Source organism: Balaenoptera acutorostrata, chromosome 11 (assembly GCF_949987535.1).
Source record: "Balaenoptera acutorostrata chromosome 11, mBalAcu1.1, whole genome shotgun sequence".
In the NCBI taxonomy this organism is placed as follows: Eukaryota; Metazoa; Chordata; class Mammalia; order Artiodactyla; family Balaenopteridae; genus Balaenoptera; species Balaenoptera acutorostrata.
The window spans coordinates 40,877,330-40,901,543 of NC_080074.1; positions in this window are offsets into that span (position 1 = coordinate 40,877,330).

Sequence of the window (24,214 nt, forward strand, 5' to 3'; positions counted from 1 at the left end):
GTAAAAATATGAAATTAGATCATTCTCTAACACCATACACAAAAATAAACTCAAAATAGATTAAAGTGCTAAATGTAAGTCTGGATACTATAAAATGCTTAGAGGAAAACATATGCAGAACACTCCTTGATATAAATCGCAGCAATATCTTTTTCAATCTGTCTCCTAGAGTAATGGAAATAGAAACAAAAATAAACAAATGGACCTAATTATACTTAAAAGCTTTTCCACAGCAAAGGAAACCATAAACAAGATGAAAAGACAACCCACAGAATGGGAGAAAAATTTTGCAAATGATGTGATCTACAAGGGATTAATCTACAAAATTTACAAACAGCTCACAGGACTCAATGTCAAAAAAACAAACAACCCAATCAAAAAAAAGACAGAATATCTAAATAGACATTTCTCCAAAGAAGACACAGAGATGGCCAAGAGGCAAATGAGAAGATTCTCAACATCGCTAATTATTAGAGAAATGGAAATCAAGACTACCATGAGATATGACCTCACATTGGTCAAAATGGCCATCATCAAAAACTCTACAAACAATATATGCTGGAGAGGGTGTGGAGAAAAAGGAACCCTCCTATGCTGTTGGTGGGAATGTAAATTTGTGCAGCCACTATGTAGAACAATAAGGAGATTCCTGAAAAAACTAAATATAGAACTACCATATGAGCCAGCATTCCCACTCCTGGGCCTATATCAGGTTAAAACCATGGTTTGAAAGGATACATGCACCCCAAAGATCACTGCAGTGCTGTTTACAACAGCCAAGACATGGAAGCAACCTAAATGTCCATCAATGGATAAATGGATAAAGAAGATGTGGTGTGTGTGTGTGTATGTGTATATATATATATATATATATATATATATATATATATATATATACACATACACACACACAATGGAATATTATTCAGCCATTAAAAAGAATGAAATAATGCCATTTACAGCAACATGGATGGACCTGGAGATTATCATACTAAGTGAAGTAGGTCAGACGAAGACAGACAAATATCATATGATATCGCTTATATGTGGAATCTAAAAAAAATATATAACACAAATAAACTTATTTATAAAACAGAAGTAGACTCACAGACTTAGAGAATGAACTTATGGTTACCGAGGGAAGGGTGGGGGGAGGGATAGATTGGGAGTTTGGGATTGACATGTACACACTGCTTTATTTAGAATAGATATAGACATTTCCAAGCCACTCGTGTGCAGTTCGGTCCTGTGCCAGGCTCCCAGGCTTCCTCCCTGCACAGCCTGTGAGCGACAGCCCTTCCCTTGCACCTGACTGGGCCTCTGGGACAAGGAGGTGCTGCACGAAAGGAAACCTGTGGCACAGAGAAGTTAATTGTCTCGTCCAAGTTCATAGAACTAAGCTGTGAGATTTGAGCTTGTGTACTTCAGGCATCACATCTTCCCCATCACTTAAGAAGCCATTCAGATGCTTCCATATTTAGCTGTCTCCTACCTGCTGGTGGCTGACAGGATCTTGTTGCTCTGGTCTGGTGTCAGGCCTGAGGCTCTGATGTGGGAGAGCCAAGGTCAGGACATTGGACCACCAGAGACCTCCCAGCTCCATGTGGGATCAATTGGCGAGAGCTCTCCCAGAGATCTCCGTCTCAGCACTAAGACCTGGCTCCACCCAACTGCCAGCAAGCTCCAGTGCTGGACGCCCCATGCCAATCAACTAGCAAGACAGAAACACAACACCACCCATTAGCAGAGAGGCTGCCTAAAATCTTACTAAGTTCACAGACACCTCAAAATACACCACCAGAAGTGACACAAGAAAGACAAGATCCAGCCTCACCCACCAGAACACAGGCACCAGTCCCCTCCACTGGGAAGCCTACACATGCCACAGAACCAACCTTACCCACTGGGGGCAGACATCAAAAACAACGGGAATTATGAACAGGCAGCCTGCGAAAAGGAGACCCCAAACACAGTAAGTTAAACAAAATGAGGAGACACAGAAATATGCAGCAGATGAAGGAGCAAGGTAAAAACTCACCAGACCAAACAAAAGAAGAGGAAATAGGCAGCCTACCTGAAAAATAAGTCACAGTAATGATAGTAAAGATGATCTAAAATCTTGGAAATAGAATGGAGAAAATACAAGAAAAGTTTAAAATGGACCTAGAAGAACTAAAGAGCAAACAAACAATGAACAACACAATACATGAAATTAAAAATTCTCTAGAAGGAATCAATAGCAGAATAACTGAGGCAGAATAATGGAAAAGTGACCTGGAGGATAAAATAGTGGAAATAAATACCACAGAGCATAATAAAGAAAAAAGAATGAAAAGAATTGAAGACAGTCTCAGAGAGCTCTGGGACAAAATTAAACGCACAAACATTCGAATTATAGGGGTCCCAGAAGAAGAAGAAGAAAAAAAGGAAGGGTCTGAGAAAATATTTGAAGAGATTATAGTTGAAAACTTCTGTAATATGGGAAAGGAAATAGTCAATCAAGTACAGGAAGCTCAGAGAGTGCCATACAGGATAAATCCAAGGAGAAACGTGCCAAGACACATGTTAATCACTATCAAAAATTAAATACAAAGAAAAAATATTAAAAGCAGCAAGGGAAAAACGACAAATAACATACAAGGGAATCCCCTTTGAAAGTTTCTTCTTTCAGCAGAAACTCTGCAAGCCAGAAGGGTGTGGCAGGACATATTTAAAGAGATGAAAGGGAAAAAAATACAAGCCAGATTACTCTACCCAGGAAGGATCTCATTCAGATCCGACGGAGAAATTAAAACTTTTACAGACAAGCAAAAGTTAAGAGAATCCAGCAACACCAAACCAGCTTTACAAAAAATACTAAAGGAACTTCTCTAGGCAGAAAACACAAAAAAATAAAAAGACCTACAAAAACAAACACAAAACAATTAAGAAAACTGTAACAGGAACATACATATCGATAATCACCTTGAATGTAAATGGATTAAATGCTCCAATCAAAAGACATAGACTGGCGGAATGGATCCAAAAACAAGACCCATATATATGCTGTCTACCAGACACCCACTTCATACCTAGGGACACATACAGATTGAAAGTGAAGGGATGGAAAAAGATATTCGATGCAAATAGAAATCAAAAGAAAGCTGGAGTACTAATTATAATATCAGACAAAACAGACTTTAAAATAAAGACTATTAAAAGAGACAAAGAAGGACACTACATAAATATCAAGGAATCAATCCAAGAAGTAGATAAAACAATGGTAAATATTTATGCACCAAACATAGGAGCACCTCAATACACAAGGCAAATGCTAACAGCCATAAAAGGAGAAAGCAACAGTAACACAATCATAGTAGGGGACCTTAACACCAAACTTTCACCAATGGACAGATCATCCAAAATGTAGATAAACAAGGAGACACAAGCTTTAAATGACACATTAAACAAGATGGACTTAATTGATATTTGTAGGACATTCCATCCAAAAACAACAGAATACACTTTTTCTCAAGTGCTCATGGAACATTCTGCAGGGTAGATCATATCTTGGGCCACAAATCAAGCCTTGGTAAATTTAAGAAAATTGAAATCGTATCCAGTATCTTTTCTGACAACAATGCTATAAGACTAGATATCAACTACAGGGAAAAAATGTAAAAAATACAAACACATGGAGGCTAAACAATATGCTATTAAATAACCAAGAGATTACTGAAGAAGTCAAAGAGGAAATCAAAAACTACCTGGAAACAATTACAATGAAAACACGATGACCCAAAACCTACGCGATGCAGCAACACCAGTTCTAAGAGGGAAGTTTATAGTAATACAATCTTACCTCAAGTAACAAGAAACATCTCAAATAAGAACCTAACCTTAAATCTAAAGCAATTAGAGAAAGAAGAAGAAGAACAACAAAAAAAACCCCGAAGTTAGCAGAAGGAAAGAAATCGTAAAGATCAGAGCAGAAATAAATGAAAAAGAAATGAAGGAAATGATAGCAAAGATCAATAAAACTAAAAGCTGGTTCTTTGAGAAGATAAAAAAAATTGATAAACCATTAGCCAGACTGATCAAGAAAAAATGGGAGACGACTCAAGTCAACAGAATTAGAAATGAAAAAGGAGAAGTAACAACTGACACTGCAGAAATACAAAGGATCGTAAGAGATTATTACAAGCAACTATATGCCAATAAAATGGACAACCTGGAAGAAATGGACAAATACTTATTAAAGTACAACCTTCCAAGACTGAACCAGGAAGAAATAGAAAATATGAACAGACCAATCACAAGCACTGAAATTGAAACTGTGATTAAAAATCTTCCAACAAACACAGCCCAGGACCAGATGTCTTCACAGGCAAATTCTATCAAACATTTAGGGAAGCGCTAACATCTTTCCTTCTCAAACTCTTCCAAAATATAGCAGAGGGAGGAACACTCCCAAACTCATTAAAAAGGCCACCATCACCCTGATACCAAAACCAGACAGAGACGTCAAAAAAAAAAGAAAACTATAGACCAATATCACTGATGAACATAGATGCAAAAATCCTCAACAAAATACTAGCAAACAGAATCCAACAGCACATTAAAAGGATCATACACCATAATCAAGTGGGGTTTATCCCAGGAATGCAAGGATTCTTCAATATATGCAAATCAATCAATGTGATACACCATATTAACAAATTGAAGGATAAAAACCATATGATCATCTCAATAGATGCAGAAAAAGCTTTTAACAAAATTCAACACCCATTTATGATAAAAACTGTCCAGAAAGTAAGCATAGAAGGAACCTAACTCAATGTAATAAAGACCATAAATGACAAACCCACAGCCAACATCGTTCTCAATGGTGAAAGACTGAAACCATTTCTTCTAAGATCAGGAACAAGACAAGGGTGCCCACTCTCACCGCTATTATTCAACATAATTCTGGAAGTTTTAGCCACGGCAATCAGAGAAGAAAAAGAAATAAAAAGGATCCAAATCGGAAAAGAAGAAGTAAAACTGTCACTGTCTGCAGATGACATGATACTATACATAGAGAATCCTAAATATGCTACCAGAAAACTACTAGAGCTAATCAATGAATTTGGTAAAGTAGCAGGATACAAAATTAATGCACAGAAATCTCTTGCATTCCTACAAACTAATGATGAAAAATCTGAAAGAGATATTAAGGAAACACTCCCATTTACCATTGCAATGAAAAGAATAAATTACCTAGGAATAAACTTACCTAAGGAGACAAGAGACCTGTACGCAGAAAACAATGACACTGATGAAAGAATTTAAAGATGATACAAACAGATAGAGAGATATACCATGTTCTTGGATTGGAAGAATCAACATTGTGAAATGACTATACTACCCAAAGCAATCTACAGATTCAATGCAATCCCTATCAAACTACCACTGGCATTTTTCACAGAACTAGAACAAAAAATTTCACAGTTTGTATGGAAACACAAAAGACCCCGAATAGCCAAAGCAATCTTGAGAAAGAAAAATGGAGCTGGAGGAATCAGGCTCCCTGACTTCAGACTATACTACAAAGCTACAGTAATCAAGACCATATTGGTACTGGCACAAAAACAGAAATATAGATCAATGGAACAGGATAGAAAGCCCAGAGATAAACCCACGCACATATGGTCACATTATCTTTGATAAAGGAGGCAACAATATACAATGGAGAAAAGACATCCTCTTCAATAAGTGGTGCTGCGAAAACTGGACAGCCACATGTAAAAGAATGAAATTAGAACATTTCCTAACACCATACACAAAAATAAACTCAAAATGGATTAAAGACCTAAAGGTAAGGCCAGACACTATAAAACTCTTAGAGGAAAACATAGGCAGAACACTCTATGACATAAATCACAGCAAGATCATTTTCGACCCACGTCCTAGAGAAATGGAAATAAAAACAAAAGAAACAAATGGGACCTAATAAAACTTAAAAACTTTTACACAGCAAGGCAAACCATAAACAAGATGAAAAGGCAACCCTCAGAATGAGAGAAAATATTTGCAAATGAAACAACAGACGAAGGATTAATCTCCCAAATTTACAAGCAGCTCATGCAGCTCTATATCAAAAAAACAAACAACCCAATCCAAAAATGGACGGAAGATCTAAATAGACATTTCTCCAAAGAAGATATACAGATTGTCAACAAACACATGAAAGGATGCTCAACATCACTAATCATTAGAGAAATGCAGATCAAAACTGCAATGAGGTATCACCTCACACTGGTCAGAATGGCCATCATCAAAAAATCTACAAACATTAAATGCTGGAGAGGGTGTGGAAAAAAGGGAACCCTCTTGCACTGTTGGTGGGAATGTAAATTGATACCGCCTTTATGCAGAACAGTGTGGAGGTTTCTTAAAAACTAAAAATAGAACTACCATATGACCCAGCAATCCCACTACTACTGGGCATATATCCTGAGAAAACTATAATTCAAAAAGAGACATGTACCACAGTGTTCACTGCAGCACTATTTACAATAGCCAGGACATGGAAGCAACCTAAATGTCTATCGACAGATGAATGGATAAAGAAGATATGATACATATATACAATGGAATATTACTCAGCCATAAAAAGAAACGAAATTGAGTTATTTGTAGTGAGGTGGATGGACGTAGGGTCTGTCATACAGAGTGCAGTAAGGCAGAAAGAGAAAAACAAATACCATATGTTAACACATATACATGGAATCTAAAAAAAAGGTTCTGATGAACATAGGGGCAAGGACAGGAATAAAGACACAGACATTGAGAATGGACTTGAGGACACGGGAGGGGGAAGGGAAGCTGGGACTAAGTGAGAGAGTAGCACTGACATATTATACACTACGAAATGTAAAATAGATAGTTAGTGGGAAGCAGCCACATAGCACAGGGAGATCAGCTCTGTGCTTTGTGACCACCTAGAGGTGTGGGATAGGGAGGGTGGGAGTGAGACACAAGAGGGAGGGAATAAGGGGACATATGTATATGTATAGCTGATTCAGTTTGTTATACAGCAGAAACTAACACAAAATTGTAAGGCAATTATACTCCAATAAAGATGTTAAAAAAAATAAAGAAAACAATTCTTGGAAGTCTATCAGTTAGAAACACAATTTCCTGAATTGCCTTTCTCTCTTAATTACCTCTGTAATTGCCCTTTCCTATTATTTTGTACCCTTGTAATAACATATACCCTCTTAACTAGTGTCTCTAACTTTTGTGTCTCCCTTCCCCAGTCTTTATTCCATGCAGCAAATAAAAAATTATGTTCGTGAAGCACAGAAAATAAATAAATATAATAAAATAGACAACGAACAAGGGCCTACTGTATACCACAGGGATCTCTGCTCAATACTCTGTAATAACCTAAATGGAAAAAGAATTTGAAAAAGAATAGATACATGTATATTTATAACTGAATCACTTTTCTGTATACCTGAAACTAATACGACATTGTGAGTCACCTGTATTCCAATATAAAATAAAAATTTTAAAAACTTTAAAAAAATGAAGTCTTTGGAAATTCCAATGTTTGGGCTTCCTCAGGAATAGTTCTTTCCTCAGGTGTAGATCCTATTAATTATTTTTAGTGTTTATAAGGCATCCTTTCCTGTTGATTTGCATATCTCATAATTTTATGGTGAAAACTTGACCTCTAAAATAATATAATATGGCTTTTCTGGAAATCATTGTCTCCCCTTTCCCCAAGGTTTGTTGTTGTTGCTACTTGTTACATTTGTTATTGTTTGTTTTAGTGACTTTTCTGTAAAGTTTGTATTCTTTATTGTCTCTGGCCACTGAATTTTCTATTTAATCATTTGTCAGATCATTGGTCATTTGTTTAATCTTTTTGTTAATACCAGACAGATTGTCTTCAATTCCTGGAAGCAGTAACCTCTCCCAGTCTTCACCAGGGCACTCTGTGCATGCTGAGGCATGCCTGCTATGCCCAGCCAAGCAGTTGACATCTCTGTCTTGGTCTTACTTCCTGCTTTCACTGAGCCTTAAAGTCAGCTGGAGGTGAGAGCTTATGGCCTTCTCAGATCTTTTCCTGAGCGTGTCCACAGCATGTATGTGACTTTCTAGATCCCTAGGACTATGTCAGAGTGTTTCAAAGCCCCTATGCACACATTATTCACCAGAAGTTCCTTTTAGGCTTTTCAGTTAGTCTACTGTTTGCCCCAACTGTTATCCACCCCCTCATACAGTTACGAAGTTAGAATGCTCACTGTAATTGTTTTCAACAAACTCCTCTAGGAGAAAGGGCTTTTGGTATTGGGTATGCTCTCTGTTAGGTCAGATACAAATAGACTTGCAAGTGGGATCTTCCAGGGAACCATTAGACAGGTTAAATAATGCAATTCTTTAGGAATAAGATTTTGAAATAGCTCTAGCTAAATTCTGATCCTTCAGGTGGCTTCCAGGATGAACTGAGAATTTGGGTTGTTATTTTTTAAGGCTGTTTTTCTAGCATAAATGCTTCCTGGGTTTCTTCAGGCCTTTGGTTAGCTTCCAACATCCTGGAAAAATTTATTCTGACCAATTTTGCAATTTTGAGTGGTCTTTTTACAAAAGAGAATATTCAGAAGTCCTTTCTCCATTGTTTTCACTGACACCAAGTTCTATCGATTTTTGCCTAACAAATTTTGATGCTCTGTTGTTAGCTAATACAGTTAGGATTGCTAGACCTTCTTGGAGAATTGACCTCTTTATCATTATGCAATGTCTATCTTTATCCCTGCTAATTTTCTTTGATTTAAGTCTTCTTTATGAAATAAAAATATTACTTCTGCTTTTTTTTGATTAGGCTTAATATGGCATATCTTTCTTTCTCCCTTTAAACCTATTTGAGTCTTTATGCTTAATTCACATTTCTGGTAGACAACAAAAAGATCTTATATTTTTATCCACTTGGAAAATCTGTCTTTTAACTAGTACACTAAGATTATTCTTATTTTAAGTGATTATTATTTTAGTTGGATTAATATCTACCATGTTTGTAACTTTTTTTGTTTGTTTTGCTCCCCCTTTTTCTGATTTCTCTGGTTTTAATTGAACATTTTCTACATTAATCCACTTCATTTCTTCTCTTAGCATATTAATTCTGTTTCTTGAAAACTTTTTTTTACTGGTTGCCCTAGAGTTTGCAGTATATGTTTTTAACTAATCTAAGTTCATTTTCAAATAACACTATACCCCTTTACATACAGTGCAGTTAACTTAGAATAATATATTCACAATTCTTCTTCCCCATCTCTTGGGATATTGCTATCAGTCACTTATCCGTATGTTATAATAACCCAATACATTGTCACTATCGTTAATTTAATTAAACAGATATATTTTAGATAAATTAATAAAAAATAATATATTTCTAAATCATTACTTATTCCTTCTCTGGTGCTCTTCCTTTCTTTATATGGATCCAAGGTCCTGATTTCTATCATTTTCTTTTTGCCTGAAGAACTGCTTTTAACATTCTTTGCAGGCCAGTTTTACTGGTGATGAATTCCCTCTGTCTTTGTTTATATGAGAAAGTCTTTATTTCTCTTTCACCTTTAAAGGATCATTTTGCTGTATATAAGATTCTAGGTGGGTGGGTTGATTTCTTTGATCACTTCACATATTTCACTTGACTAACTTATTCTTTGCAAAACTTCTGATAAGAATTCCACTGTGATTCTTATCTTTTTTCCTCTATAGGTAAAGTATTTTTCTTTTGTGGCTTTATTGAAGGCTTTGTCTTTGGTTTTCTACAGTTTGAAAATTACATGCACAGGTGGTTTTCTGTTTGTGTATGTTTTAATTTTTGTCCTGCTCGTTTTTCTCTGAACTTCCTGAATCTGTTGTTTGGAGATTCTCATTAATTTTGGAAAGTTCTTGGCTATATTGAGTCAGTATTTCTTTTGCCTCCTTTTCTCTTTCTTCTTCTTCTTGTATTCCAATAACACATTTATTATACTTTTTGAAATTGTCCCATAGGTCCTGAATGTTCTGTTCTATTGGGTTGGCCAAAAAGTGGCTTTGGTCTTTAAATAAAAATAAAAGACACGTTTTCCATTTTCACCAAGAACTTTATTAAACCACATATTCACCCTTTTGTTCTACTACCTTCTGCCATTTTTCAGGCAACTTCATAATTCCATCTTCTCAAAACTTTTTATCTTTTTGAGCAAAGAACTGTTCCAGGTGCCTTTTATGGTCTTCCAGGGAATTGAATTTTTTTTCCATTAAGAGAATTTTGGAAAGACCAAAATCAATGGAAATCCAAAGGTGCAATATATGCTGAATACGGCAGATGAATTGGAACTTCCCAGCCAAGTTGTAACAGTCTTTGCCTGGCCATCAAAGAAACATGCCATCTTGTGTTATCCTGATGGAAGATTATGTGTTTTCTGTTAACTAATTCTGGATGCTTTTCATTGAGTGCTGCTTTCAGTTGGTCTAATTGGGAGCAGGACTTGCTGGAATTGATCGTTTGGTTTTCCAGAAGGAGCTCATAATAGAGGACTCCCTTCCAGTCCCACCATATACACAACAACACCTTCTTTGGATGAAGACCGGTCTTTGGTGTGGTTGGTGGTGGTTCATTTCACTTGTCCCACAATCCCTTCCATTCCACATTATTGTACAATATCCACTTTTCATTGCGCATCACAATTTGTTTTAAAAACAGGATGTTTTTATTACTTTTAAGTAGAGAATCACCTGCGAAAATATGGTCAAGAAAGTTTTTTTTTCTTAACTTATGTGGAACCCAAACATCAAATCAATTAACATAACCAAGCTGGTGCAAATGATTTTCAACGCTTGATTTGGATATTTTGAGTATGTCAGCTATCTCCCTCGTGGTATAATGTTGATTGTTCTCAATTAATGTCTCGATTTGATTGCTATCAACTTCAACTGGTCTACCGAACTGTGGAGCATCGTCCAGAGAGAAATCTCCAGCACAAAACTTCACAAACCACTTTTGACATGTTTCATCAGTCACAGCACCGCTCCATACACTGCACAAATCTTTTTTTGCATTTCAGTTGCGTTTTTACCTTTCATTTCAGTTGCGTTTTTACCTTTCTTGAAATAATAAAGCATAATATGCCGAAAATGTTGCTTTTTTCTTTCCATCTTCAATATTAAAATAGCTACACAAAAATTCACCAATTTTGATAAGTCTTTTTTTAAATGCACGCTGATATGACAGCTGTCACATACAATCTAACAAAATTGTTTCAAGTGAAGTTAAAGACAACTAAATGCTACTAGAGCCACCTTACAGAAAGAAATGAACGAACCTTTTGTCCAACCCAATATGTTTTCATTGTTTTTACTCTTTGCATATCGGTTTGGTAAGTTTCCACTGACCTATTTTCAAACTCACTGATTTTTTTCTTTGGCCATTCTAGTATACTGATGTGTCCAACAAAGGTATTTTTCATTTCTGTTTCCGTATTCTTTATATGTAGCATTTCCTTTTGATGTCTTTTTTTTTTAAGTTTTCATCTGTTTACATTATCCATCTGTTCTTACAAGTTGCCTCCTTTCCCCATTACAAGTCTTAACATTTTAATCAAAGCTATTTTAAATTCTCTGTCAAATAATTCTAAAATCTGTGTCATACGTGAGTATGGTTCTGATGATTGTTTTGTTTAGTTGCTTCCCTTTTGGGGTACCTTGCAATTTTTTGCTAAAGGTAAGACATGATATATTAGCTACTAGTAACTGAGGTACATAGGCCTTTAAAGTGAAGATTTGTGGTAATCTGGCTGTGTTTAATGTTTGCCCTAGTCATAAGTGCCCAAGGCTTCAAATTCACCCAATATCTTTGTTTTTGTTTTCTCTCTTGACTTTGGCCTTCTGTGACAAGGCCTTCTCCGCTTCAGAGTCTGTGTCTTGAGTTTTTCAGCTATGACTCACTGTTATTACAATGAATTCCTGTTGGTGTGGTGATGTGGTTTGGAGAGAGGGATACCCCTATAACCTTATGATTAAATATCAGTCTTTTAGTGGGCTTGTGTGAGCTGTGACCTTCAAAAATGTTTCTCCAGAGGTATAGAAACCCCACCACCACCACCTCTACTCCCATCCCTTATGGTACCATTTCCAATCTATTTCCTAGAAGCTCTGATCCCTTTTGACTATGTATCTTCCCCTTGCCTCTTAGGTGAGACAGAAAGGGTATGGAGGAATTCTCTTCTTCCAGATGAGATAAGGCTCATAAATTGTTTCCTGGAGGGCAGGCTTTTGTTATGGAAAAGGTAATGGCTGTATTTCATAATAATTATTCTTACCCTTCCCTTGTCAGATCCAGGAGGGGATCTTTCTCAGATATTCAACAGGAGAACCTAGCGGGATTCCTAGAGTAGAGGATCCCCCGGGAATTTCTCATTCTTATAATAGTCCACACTCAACCTCTAACAATTTGTCAAAATTACAATGTAAGTGTTCTACCAGTTAGTTTATGACTCAGTCTTCTGCTCCAAGTAAGCACATCTCAGATGTGATTCTCAGTGAGAGAAAGAGAGAGAGAGGGAGAGAGGGTGCTCTGTCCTTCCAGATTTCAGTGTTGGTTTGCCCTGCAACCATGGTTCTCTGATGGGTCCAAGAAAAGTCACTGATTTTCTGTGTGTTCAGCTTTTTTTGGTTATAAGGATAAAAGTGAGGACCTCCAAGCTCAAGCTCTTTACGCGTTGAAACTGAAACTGAAACCTGAAACAGTCTCCTCTAGACCACTGTATTCTGATTTTTCTTGCTCTTTCTATGATTCCCATTCTGGCAAAGCAGAAGCTAGTAGCTTCTCTTATTTTTTCTTATTACCTCCTTATTTCATGTTTTCTGGATTTCTGATAAAGCCTCAATTCTCATGGTTATGTTAATGGAATAATTTTATGTCCTCAACAGTATCTATGTCATCGGATTGTTATTGTTTACAGTACTGGGGAAAAACAAACAAGCAAGCAAGAAATTCCACTATTTCTGGGATTTTTTTTTTTACTACATCTCATTGTAGGTGTCTTTTATATCTAGGGGCATTTAAAAGTTGTCTCTGACGACATAAAGACAAAGATTTATGCCCATTATAAATGCAATACAGATGCATACCTCTTCATTGAATTGACTCATAGGAAGGGTGTCTTCCACTCCAGTGTTTCTCAAAATGTGGTCTTAAGACCACCTGTAACAAAAGAGCCTAGAGGCTTATTCAGAATGCAGATTCATGGAGCCAAATTTTATCCATTAAAACTGAACATCAGGCTGTGGGGACTGTAATATGAATTTTATTAGCTCTCCAGGTGATTCAGATATACAATAAATTTTGAGAACTATTGTTTTTAATATTCATCATTAACTGTTGTTATTAGCTATAGTAAGTCAAGAAATATCTAAGCCTACCTTTCTCCAAGGAAATTATTGTTTACTCAAGTATCAATCTGTATAGCTAAATGATAAATGTAACCCAAATTATTATGGGCTGCATGAATCACCAGCACAACACTTATATTTTAAATCCTTTAATGTTTTAAAGATTTATCCCATGGAGCTATTTCTTCAACCAGGGCAGAAGTGTGAAAGATTTCTTTACAGTTCTTCTAATTATATAATTACACAATCAACCATGTAAAATGAATTGATACTACAATGTTGTTTCAGTACACTGCTTTTGGAAGAAATGCACTATGAAGCTAGGCTACATTGTCAATCTTAAAATAAAATTGAGTCTAGACTGAAATGAAACAGAGCATCTCAAAATGAAATATAGAATGCATCCTACTTTTTTTCCTCCTGCCATCCTCAGAAAGGGAGATACAGAGCTTATAAGGGATCACTCAGTACCACTTTTAATATTCAAGTTTACTTTCTTTACATTTTAATGAGACATTATCATACAACATTCTCCTTATTCCATTAAAATCTATTTTTAAAATGAATCCTTGGCATTTTACAGTTTTCATTCCATTTTTGGAACATGAATATAAGTAAAAATTGGGTTGAAATGTTGTCTTAGTCTTACTTCATCTTTCATTTTTCGAGCCCAACCTACTTTTCCCTGTGATCAATCAAGGACTGTGAAGGAATAATGCAAGAGTCCGTCAAGGTCAAAATGGAAATTCTTCAAAAGAATTCAGTATAGACAGAACTTTGCTGAGAAGTAACATTTATGAATTGATAAGGCTCACTTATTTCTTGGAAGGTCAGAGGATGTGGGTTACATGTAAAAGTTGTACCAAACTAGGTATGATCTTGTTTATAATTTACCCACAACTGGCTTTTGAAGGGCAAGAAAGATTCCCACTGTAATTGGCTAGAATTTCAAGAAAAGGAAGAACTTTCTACAACAAAAGATTATATTGCAATGAAAAGTCAAATATGTTAGCAAATATGATATTCCTATGATAATTAACACTGTTGTTTCAATGAGCTACTGGTGATATTTGGGGTGTATTTGGAAAAGAAACTGTCCTCGTGCAAAATGCTATCTGAACATGGAATAAACCATTTTGCTAAGAGAGTAAGGAGGTAATAGCCAAGGAAAGATGGTATCCATGTTGGAATTTGCATTTATTACATGCTGACAATGTGTCAGACTCAATCCCAGTGCTTTAAAACAATATTTGATTTAACAGCTATACCATTCTGGTGAAGTATTATCATCATGGCAATTTACAGATGGTGAATCTAATCACAGAATCGGTACTTGGCACAGAAAGAATCAGAATTCAGATCAATCTAACTCTAAAGTACATCCTCTTTCCTTATACTATACCTTAAAAATCATGGAGTTGCAGTCATTTTGACCTTCACGGTGTCCAGACCTTCCTGTCTCCAAAGATCACCAACCTCCTCAAATGACTTGTTAATTATGCCTGCCATTCTCTTTATTTCCCAGTTTAGTATTTGGTAAGTTTGTTGAACATAAGACTCAATTCTAACAGCAATAGTATTAAATACATTATAGTTCTCTTTGATTTGCAAATCGCTTTGATTAGAATAAGATAAAATTGGTAATTAATAGCAATAGGGAATCCCGAAATATATTTGCTTTGGTAAAAATTTTAAAAGATCCTTTAACACCTCTAGAACACCTTAGTATTAAATGTTTGGAGCAATCTTATATGGACCTAACAGATATAGCCTTATACACAACTCAGGGATTATCTGTTCTTACATTATCTTATCAATGTAAACATATAATTTAATACCAATGCCATAATCCAACACTGTACGATATGATAGAAAAAACATTTACTTATTCTTCCTTCCGCCCTCAGTACCTCCCTTTTTTCCTTCCTATCTTTTTTTTTTCTTTCTTTCCTTTTTTTTCTCTCTCTCTCATTTAATGAATGTTCTCTGTGTTCCATACCCTGTTCTAAAGCAAGGACATATAATAGTGAACAAAAGGAAAACCCAGACTTCAAGAAGCTTTCATTCTAGTGGAATTTTATTTATATAAAAATAGATGTAAATTTCTATTTAGACCTTTACTTTCAAATTTTGCATATTTTTTCAGAAGATCAACATGGAAAATAAAATCTGTGAGTATTCTTAATAATACTGCTGTTTATATTGAGATAAATTGAAAGTTAGTGTCATGATGGAAGGAGTGAGGTCTATCCAACCACCCTCGTTTCCTCAGAACATAGCATAGTTCATGGTACTTAGCTGGCACTCCCTAAATACATTCACAAATTAAAGAGGGTTGTGTCTGGGATTGCACTTTCTAGTATAGTAGTCACTAGCTACATATGGTATTTAAATTGTTTAAAATTAAATAAAATTTAAAATGTAGCTCTACAATACCATTAGCCTCATTTCAACTCATCAATAGCCACATTTGACTAGTGCCTACTCTATTGGACAGTAAGGAGAACATCGTTACCATTGCTATAAGCATTGGACAGCACTGCCATAGAATTCTACTACTAAAATTGATGTCTACTCTTGGTCCAAATGGGTAATTTTCACTCATGTTAGGAGAAATATGTTTTTGGAAACACTAGTTAATGGAGTAGGGAACAGATGTTAAATTTCATCAAATTAATTAAGATGATTATAGCTTTTTAAAAAATAAATTCTCTTAAACTTCTTTGTATGATAGATTTAATAAAGATATTTTTTTCTAATGTTAGTCATTCTTGCTTTCCTAGGACAAGTACAATTTGTTTGTGGCATTTCATTCTGCTGTATGAAATTCTCAAAGGTTTTTTCGGGAATTTTCCTTCTATGCCTTACATTAAAATATAGTTTATTCTTTGAATAACATGTTAAGAGTGCATATCAAACCATTTTTAGCTTTCGAAACTAGTTCTAGGAAGATTTAATCTTTGTCAACGATATGGGACATGTCACATACCTAAATAATTACCTCTTTAAAAAATTTGGTCTAGTACATATTTTAGGGTTTTCTAAAAAATGGTTAAGTGATGCAAACACATTTTCAAGTCAATTTCATAATATATACTTTGCTAGACAATTGCCACATTTACTGAAAATTTCCCAATTAGAAGAGATTCTCCTTTTATCCTTTAAAAAACATCTTTGCATTTTGGTTATAATGTCTTTCTCATTCTTGATGTGTGACTTTAGGGGTGGCCTCTCACTTTCTTTAAATACTCTGCCTGAATTTGGATTTACTCATAAATTCTAATGTACTTCTAATTTTAAGCAATTTTTAATTCTAATGTTAATATCTTTTAAAAAAAACTTTGGAGCTGAGTGCTTAGTTTGTTTCTATTAGTTCATATTAAATAACATGAGCATTTTTCACTATGAATTTTCCACATAAAATTCAGTTCTTTAGTTATATTAGTCATATTTCAAGTGCTCAATAGTAATATGTGGCTAGTGGCTACCATGCTGAACAATGCAGAGAACATTTCCATCATTGTGGAAAGCTCGATTAGACAGCATTACTAACAATTCACTATTAAACTTGATGTCCACTGCTGCCCAAATAGCTACTCTTAATGGCATCTCATAAATTTTCATATGCAATGTTCTAAAACTAAATGAGTAGTCTGTTAGTGTAATTTGAAATTTAAAATTTTTTCTGTGATCAAGATTGTATTTTAAAAGTTGTGGAGTGAAGTAAGTCAGAAAGAGAAAAACAAATACAGTATGCTAACACATATATATGGAATCTAAGGGAAAAAAAAAAAAAGGTCATGAAGAACCTAGTGGCAAGATGGGAATAAAGACACAGACCTACTAGAGAATGGACTTGAGGATATGGGGAGGGGGAGGGGTAAGATGTGACAGGGTGAGAGAGTGGCATGGACATATATACACTACCAAATGTAAAATAGATAGCTAGTGGGAAGCAGCCGCATAGCACAGGGAGATCAGCTCGGTGCTTTGTGACCGCCTAGAGGGGTGGGATAGGGAGGGTGAGAGGGAGGGAGACGAAGAGGGAAGAGATATGGGAACATACGTATATGTATAACTGATTCACTTTGTTATAAAGCAGAAGCTAACACACCATTGTAAAGCAATTATACTCCAATAAAGATGTTTTAAAAAAAAAGTTGTGTAGTTATTTTTTAGTTAAGTTTAAAAATTGTACTCTAGTGTTACATTACCATGGTCAGAGAATCTGGTTAGTTAAATAACAACTTTGGGAAATTTTCTAAACTGTTACCTCCAGCTTAGAATGAGATCTTGTTTTATAATTGCCGCATCAACATTTAAAACAATGTTCTATAAACATATCTCTGTTCATAGAGTAGAATGTTAAATATTTTACAGATATATTTTTAAAATTATAGTAGTATATTAAATTTCCTGATTATCTCATTTAAAGGCTCTATTATTCTTTTCTATTTTTCCTAGAGTGCCTACAATTTTCTGAAGCTATATGTGAAAAACATGCTTTCTCTTTAAGAGCTGACTCGTTAGTATCTTGGGGTATCTTCCAAGGATGGTGGGGAAGGGTGTGTATTCTGTTCCTTGGGACACTAAATAAGTAGCCAACAGTAAACTAAGGGCATTTAGAGGACTCATGACCCAAATATTTCCAATCCCCCATATAATCCACAATTTGAGAAGGCTTTTCACCTTCTACACTTTTCTTTTAAACTGCAAAGCTCTCTTCAAATTTCTAAGCCACTTTTAAGCCTTAGTGGAAGGAGGCTATTTCATTTGAAAAGGGGTAAGTTCCTAAAAGCTATTTTATATTTTCTGCTTAAAAATAGAACATATCTTCCTGGGCTGAAATTGTTTCACCATCTTTTTATAATGATATAGTAGGTAGTCCCACATTAGGAGAGGGAAGGAAGTCTAAGATCCATTGTAATTATATTTATTCTGTTGCTTACTACAAGATAACCAGCTCACAAAGCAGCAAAGGAATAGGGCAGGAGCAAGAGGCAGTCCTCCATGGGGAATTTGGCACAGAGTAGGCACTTACTCCTTTTTGTTAAGTGGATGGATGAACAAAACCAGGGAAGTTTTGGACCAACAGATGATATACAAATGAATAAATGATGAACATCCAAAGGTTGGGAAAAGGGAATCGTAGCATAGAGATGAGTATCTGTAAAGAACGTTGGGGAATGAGAGAAGCATATTTTCTATATCCATTCAGATGTACGGTAGCTAATTATCTCACTTTTCACTATTAATGCTTACATTAAACAACTCAAAATATTGTAAAACTCAACATTCTTCATTTTAGCCAAAATGCTAATATGTTGTATTTGCACTCATTCCTATAGTGTAAAAAAGTACTATAGGTATGTTTCTAAGTCCAGGGTAGTCTTTCATCTTCTCTACCTTTCCCTTGTAGTACAAAGAATTAAAAAGGGCAGAAGGTAATATGGAGGAATATCTATGAATGAATTTATCATCAGTATAGATCATTAATGTGTAACACTAATATTGAGGACTCATATGTTCCAGAGTTTATGCAAAATTACATTAAAATAAGTAAAACATTCTATCAGAGAAAAATTAAATCTTTGCTCTGGCTTTAAAGATACACAAAAGTCCATGAGTTGTGAAGGCAATTTTTAACATGTCAGCATTAGATACTCTCTATCTCTCATCTATGCCATACAGTAACTCCCGGAAAATATTTTTCTCTCCCCTCTCGTTCTGGAACTCCAACCTCTCCTCCCCACACTCCCTGTCTCCCACCGTGTGTGGTGTCTCTCTCTCTCACTCATTCTCATTCTCACTCTCACTCACTCTCTCTCTCTCTCTCCCTGCTTCTCACTCTCACCCATACTATTCTCCACATCACCTCTCCCTTCTACATACCGTCCCATAAAATGCTCCTGATTCTTTAAGCCAATTTTCCCCTTATTTCTCTTTTCCTTGGAAATTTTAGACACTATCTATACACTTGCAGACTATCTGGCATAAAACAGTGGGGAAAGCTTCAGCTCTCTTACAGGTATTCCTATACCTGGGTCCTGAATTTGTCTCTAATTGGCTGTGGGCTGTATTTTCCCTCTTTGTACCTTAGTTGCCTTATTTGCAAAATGAAGGAAATGTATGTATGTAAATATCTTAGCGCTATGATAAACAGATCATATATATGAAAATATCTAGCACCTAGTTCAATAATTATTTTCCTCCTCTTTTGTCATATTTCTCCATTGTTCTAACAGATCTTCAATGTCTAGAGAATATCAGAGTAGAAAATCTCATAAAACATCAGCTGGTTTTAATGCAGTTCAGGCAATATTTTTTCTACATACATCTGCAGCAATAAAAAATGATGTTTAAATGGAAGACTTTCTAAAAAACGCAGGATTGAATGTGGTTCAAATAAGTATATTATGATAAGCTTATAAAGAGTCTATTTTGGACTTTACTACTTTACTACTTCCTCACTATGAAAGGGAAGGAAACTAACCAGACTAGAACCTTCATTGAATTAATTTATTCTACTTCTAAAGGCTATTAGGGAATTCTATGCTGACTTCACACTGGGCTCAATAGTCAGAATAATAAGACTTCCTCTGAAGAATATAAAGAATGTCAGTCTGTGAGGAGATAAGTATGTTAAGTTTAGCAGATGTTATTTACTAATTTTTCATGAGAATTTCTTGCATTTTAACAATGAAAAATATTCACATTGATGAAATAAAGTATATTTTATATAAAGTTAGTAAAAAAATTATTAGAAGAGGAGCAGCGTTTTCAGGTTCAGCTTTTTTGAGAGCTTTTCTAAAAAGGCAGCGTGGTATACTGGTTAACTGCACTGATGCACAAGTCAGATTTCAGGGGTCAGATAACAGTTCCACCCTTTACTAGGGTAGAGTATTAATCTCTTTATGCCTCAGGGAGCTCATCTGTAAAAGTGGGATAAGAGGTGAGCAAACATTAGAGATACTATCAATAAATTGATACAGCATCTAGTAAGTGTTAAATAAAATGGCCTCAGGGGCCACTGCAGTGGAGAAGCAGTGTGTAGTGCAGCAGAAGAAACACAGGCCTGGACCCATGCAGCTACAGCCGAGCTCTGAGCTCTGATCTGGCCAGGAACTTCCTGTGACCGTGCAAGTCTGGCTTCATTCCTCAGGGCCTTGATTTTCTCATCTGAAATTAGCTCTAAGTTTTAAAATTCCATGACCTATTGTGTTTTTAACACTATGAGGAATGAGATGATTGAACCAAAATCTGAAGTGTATTCAACATCTGTTCTTAGAATCCACACTTAAAGGACTAAAATAAATTTGGAAAGTAATGGGGCTATAATAGTTAGGATTATATTCAGAAGAATATATTAACAAATACATTATTGTCTGGCAGAGGCTGAAATCTATTGAATGTTGAATAGAGATAAATAATTCTCACCAGTTTATATGCTAGTAATCATCCAAAAAAAGAGAAATATATAAAAATGCAGTTTGGGATATGCAAGGATAATTTTCTTGCATGGTTCTCTTTACATATAAACAACTTTGAAGCCACGTATGAAGACTAACTAGATTTTTGTTTTATTGTTGAGAAGAAATGTCTTACTCTGGTTTAAATTATATTGGAGATGAGATCAATACACTTATTATAATAAACCAGCTATATTTTCCAGGAAGGCTACTCAGGAATAATGTAAAGAAAAATACATTTAGCATAGATTTTTAAAAGGCTAACTTGGTCCTTGCATATGTTTACATATTCTGTTTCCATTCTGCTACCAAATTAACAATTATATAAGCCAGAAGAAACCATCTAACTAAAGAACGGAACGTAATCTGCGTTGTTACACTTCCCTTTGTCCTATTATAGAATTATCTGTGAAGATGATGAAATACTGCTCACTACTAAGTGATTTATGCCTGTATGGCCATTTATCATTAGAGGTAATTGTGGTTTGGTGTAGTGCCTGGAGTCGTAGTGTAATGCTGTGTTAGCAGTGGATCTTTGGAATAGTTTAACGTAATCCCAATAATATAGCCTTCCTTATGTCTGCCATCCTTTCACCCCATCTTTCTGGTGTTTTCCATCTTAATAAATGGAAACATTTATCTAGAAGCACAAACTGAATGAGTCATTCCTGACACTGCCCTCCTTTATCATCACTCCTCCTATAATCAGTCTATCACTAAATCTTTTATATTTTATCTTAAATACTTCTTGAATACTTCCATTTCTCTGTCTCCAATGCTCCCACCTAACCCAAGCTGCCACTGTTGGTCTTCTGTCCTACTTGTCATCTATAACTACCTTTTCTTCATTCACACTTTTCCTAATCCAATCTCCACCTTTAAATTACTTTCTTTAGGCTAAGGCACAATAACCTCAACATGACTGATTCCCTGTACTAAAATATTCTTTCTCCATCACTTCCACTTCAGGTACACACATCCTCAGGAATGTCTTCCCATTTGGTTACTTCCCTTTATAGTATTTATCTCACAATGTATTCGTATATTCATTTATGTAGTTATTTCATTAATGCCTGTCCCTCCATTAGTATGTAAATTCCCTGAGAGCAGCCATTGTGCCTGGTGTCGCTAGCTATTTTTTTTTGTCTCCACCATCATTTGTCCAAAGCACAGTGCTTGGAGCACAATTGGTACTGAATATTTTTTGAGTGAATAAATGAAGGAATGCGTGCCAATATTATAAACAGCTTTCTGGTTCATGGCTCAGCCTTTGACTAAGATATCTTTTATCAACTAATTTAGGGGGAAAATAGGAGAAACAATTGGACACATTTAAATAATCTGTAAAAAATATTTCATGTCATCAGATTATGTTCGTTTTGGTGTTTCCTTGCAGCAATATAATTAAGTGATTAGGGTACTTTTCATTGTTTAAATCTATTTCTTATCATCGTAATATAAGCCAAGTTTCCTCAGAAGTTGTGAGCTTTAGCTTAAAACTCCCTTTAGGCTATAATGATGCTATTTTGTTGTATATTACAAAGTATACAATTTTTACTTAGACCTGGAATAACCACTGTTTTTATTTTTTCCTTCTTATGATCAAATTTTCTTTATTTTTCTTAATTTTTTCAACTGCGAGCTCACATTAAGGGAGCCAAATTATAAATTTCCACTAGATACTTCACATATGTTCCTCACACAATATTACTCAAATACAAAATTTCAAGTAGGCGTCTATTCTTTGGAGGCAGAACACTAACAGATTGTTGAGTCAAACCAAAAGCTTTATTTTCTCGCACTCCTCTCCCATGATTCTCATCTCTTTCTTATTCCCTCTTCTCCTCTCCCTTTTTTGGCTTTGCTTCCCCACCTCCTCCCAAACTGTTCTCAGAGAATCTCCTCACTCAATCTCTACACTTTTGCCAGTCTCTTTTCCTCCCTTCAACCTGCTTGGTACACAAAGATATGTCTCTCTGGGCTGCAAATACATATAATTTATTCTTCCTATCATTTTTCTCAATAGCATTGGGCACTTGATCTGTTTTCCCTGGGTTCCTTACACATAGTTGTTATCCTTGCATTTCTCATCACATGTACCATGTATACATTTAGCTCTGCTCTCTCACTTACTGGCTATGTGACTTTTGGTTCTGTGCCTCACTTTCCTCTACTGTCAATCAGATATCATAACATCATTCAGAAAGAGGGGCTCTGAACTAAGACCATTTGAGGGCCACTGTTTAAAAAATAATACTGCAAAATTGAGAGTAAAAATTGGTGCAGTGTGGTTACTTATTGAGAATAAAGGAAGAAATCAAAGTACAACTTATTAAAAGTTGAGACCACAAATATCACAAAAATGAGGAAATAAAGCAATATTTTTATTCATTAACTAACACTACTTTTATAAGACTTTTTGCCTGCAAATTTTGGCTGCAAACTTACTGATTTGATGATGCCACTTTCCCATGATGGCAACTTTGTAAATCATTTTCTATAGAGAGAATTGAAAAAAGACCTTAGTTTTTCTACCAGAGTAGACTGAATTTTTTCTTCATGGTTTAGAAATGATTGCTTTAGATTTATAACCTATTACTGGCAATATTACATAGATTTTTAAGAATCACCATCTAATTTGGGAAAACATTTGTCAAATCTCTTTCATATATGAGCTGTAAGATTGGAAGGGCTTTTCACAGACTGGCTCTGGCTCTGTATCTTTCCAACCATGTTCCTCCCTTACTCTCCACATGCTTCCGGGGCTGGAAGTCACAGGAGCCACTTATACCCTGATGCCATCTTTGGCCCTTCATGCAGGAAGTTATAGGTTGGGTACAGAGCGTCTCAGACCACCTTAAATTAACCCATAAGTAACATGTTATGAATGAAATAAATGTTTTAAATGTTCTATGGTGAATAACTAAGTCTATATTAAGGTAACAAGAAATATAGTCAAAGTAACGACATGAAAAATAGTCTATTTGGTCTTATTTCAAGAGTCATTGAAAAAATATGTATGAGTATTCAGAATAGTGTAATAAATAACACTTACCTAGAGTTTACTGTGTGACAGGCACTCTTTTAAGCACTTTACATAGGTAATAATCCTTTCTGCTACCCTATGTTGTATGTGGTTTTGCATTCCTTTACAAATGAGGAAACTGAGGCCTGGTGATTTTTATCATATTTAATCTCTAGGGTGCATATTATTTTTCTCCTTTAAACTGCCAATTGTGAGAAGTTTATATACCACTCTACGTGAAGCAAAATGGTAAAAATCTACCTGAGATAATTTAAGAACACTTTCCCAAAGACAAAAGTACAGGTAAAATGTC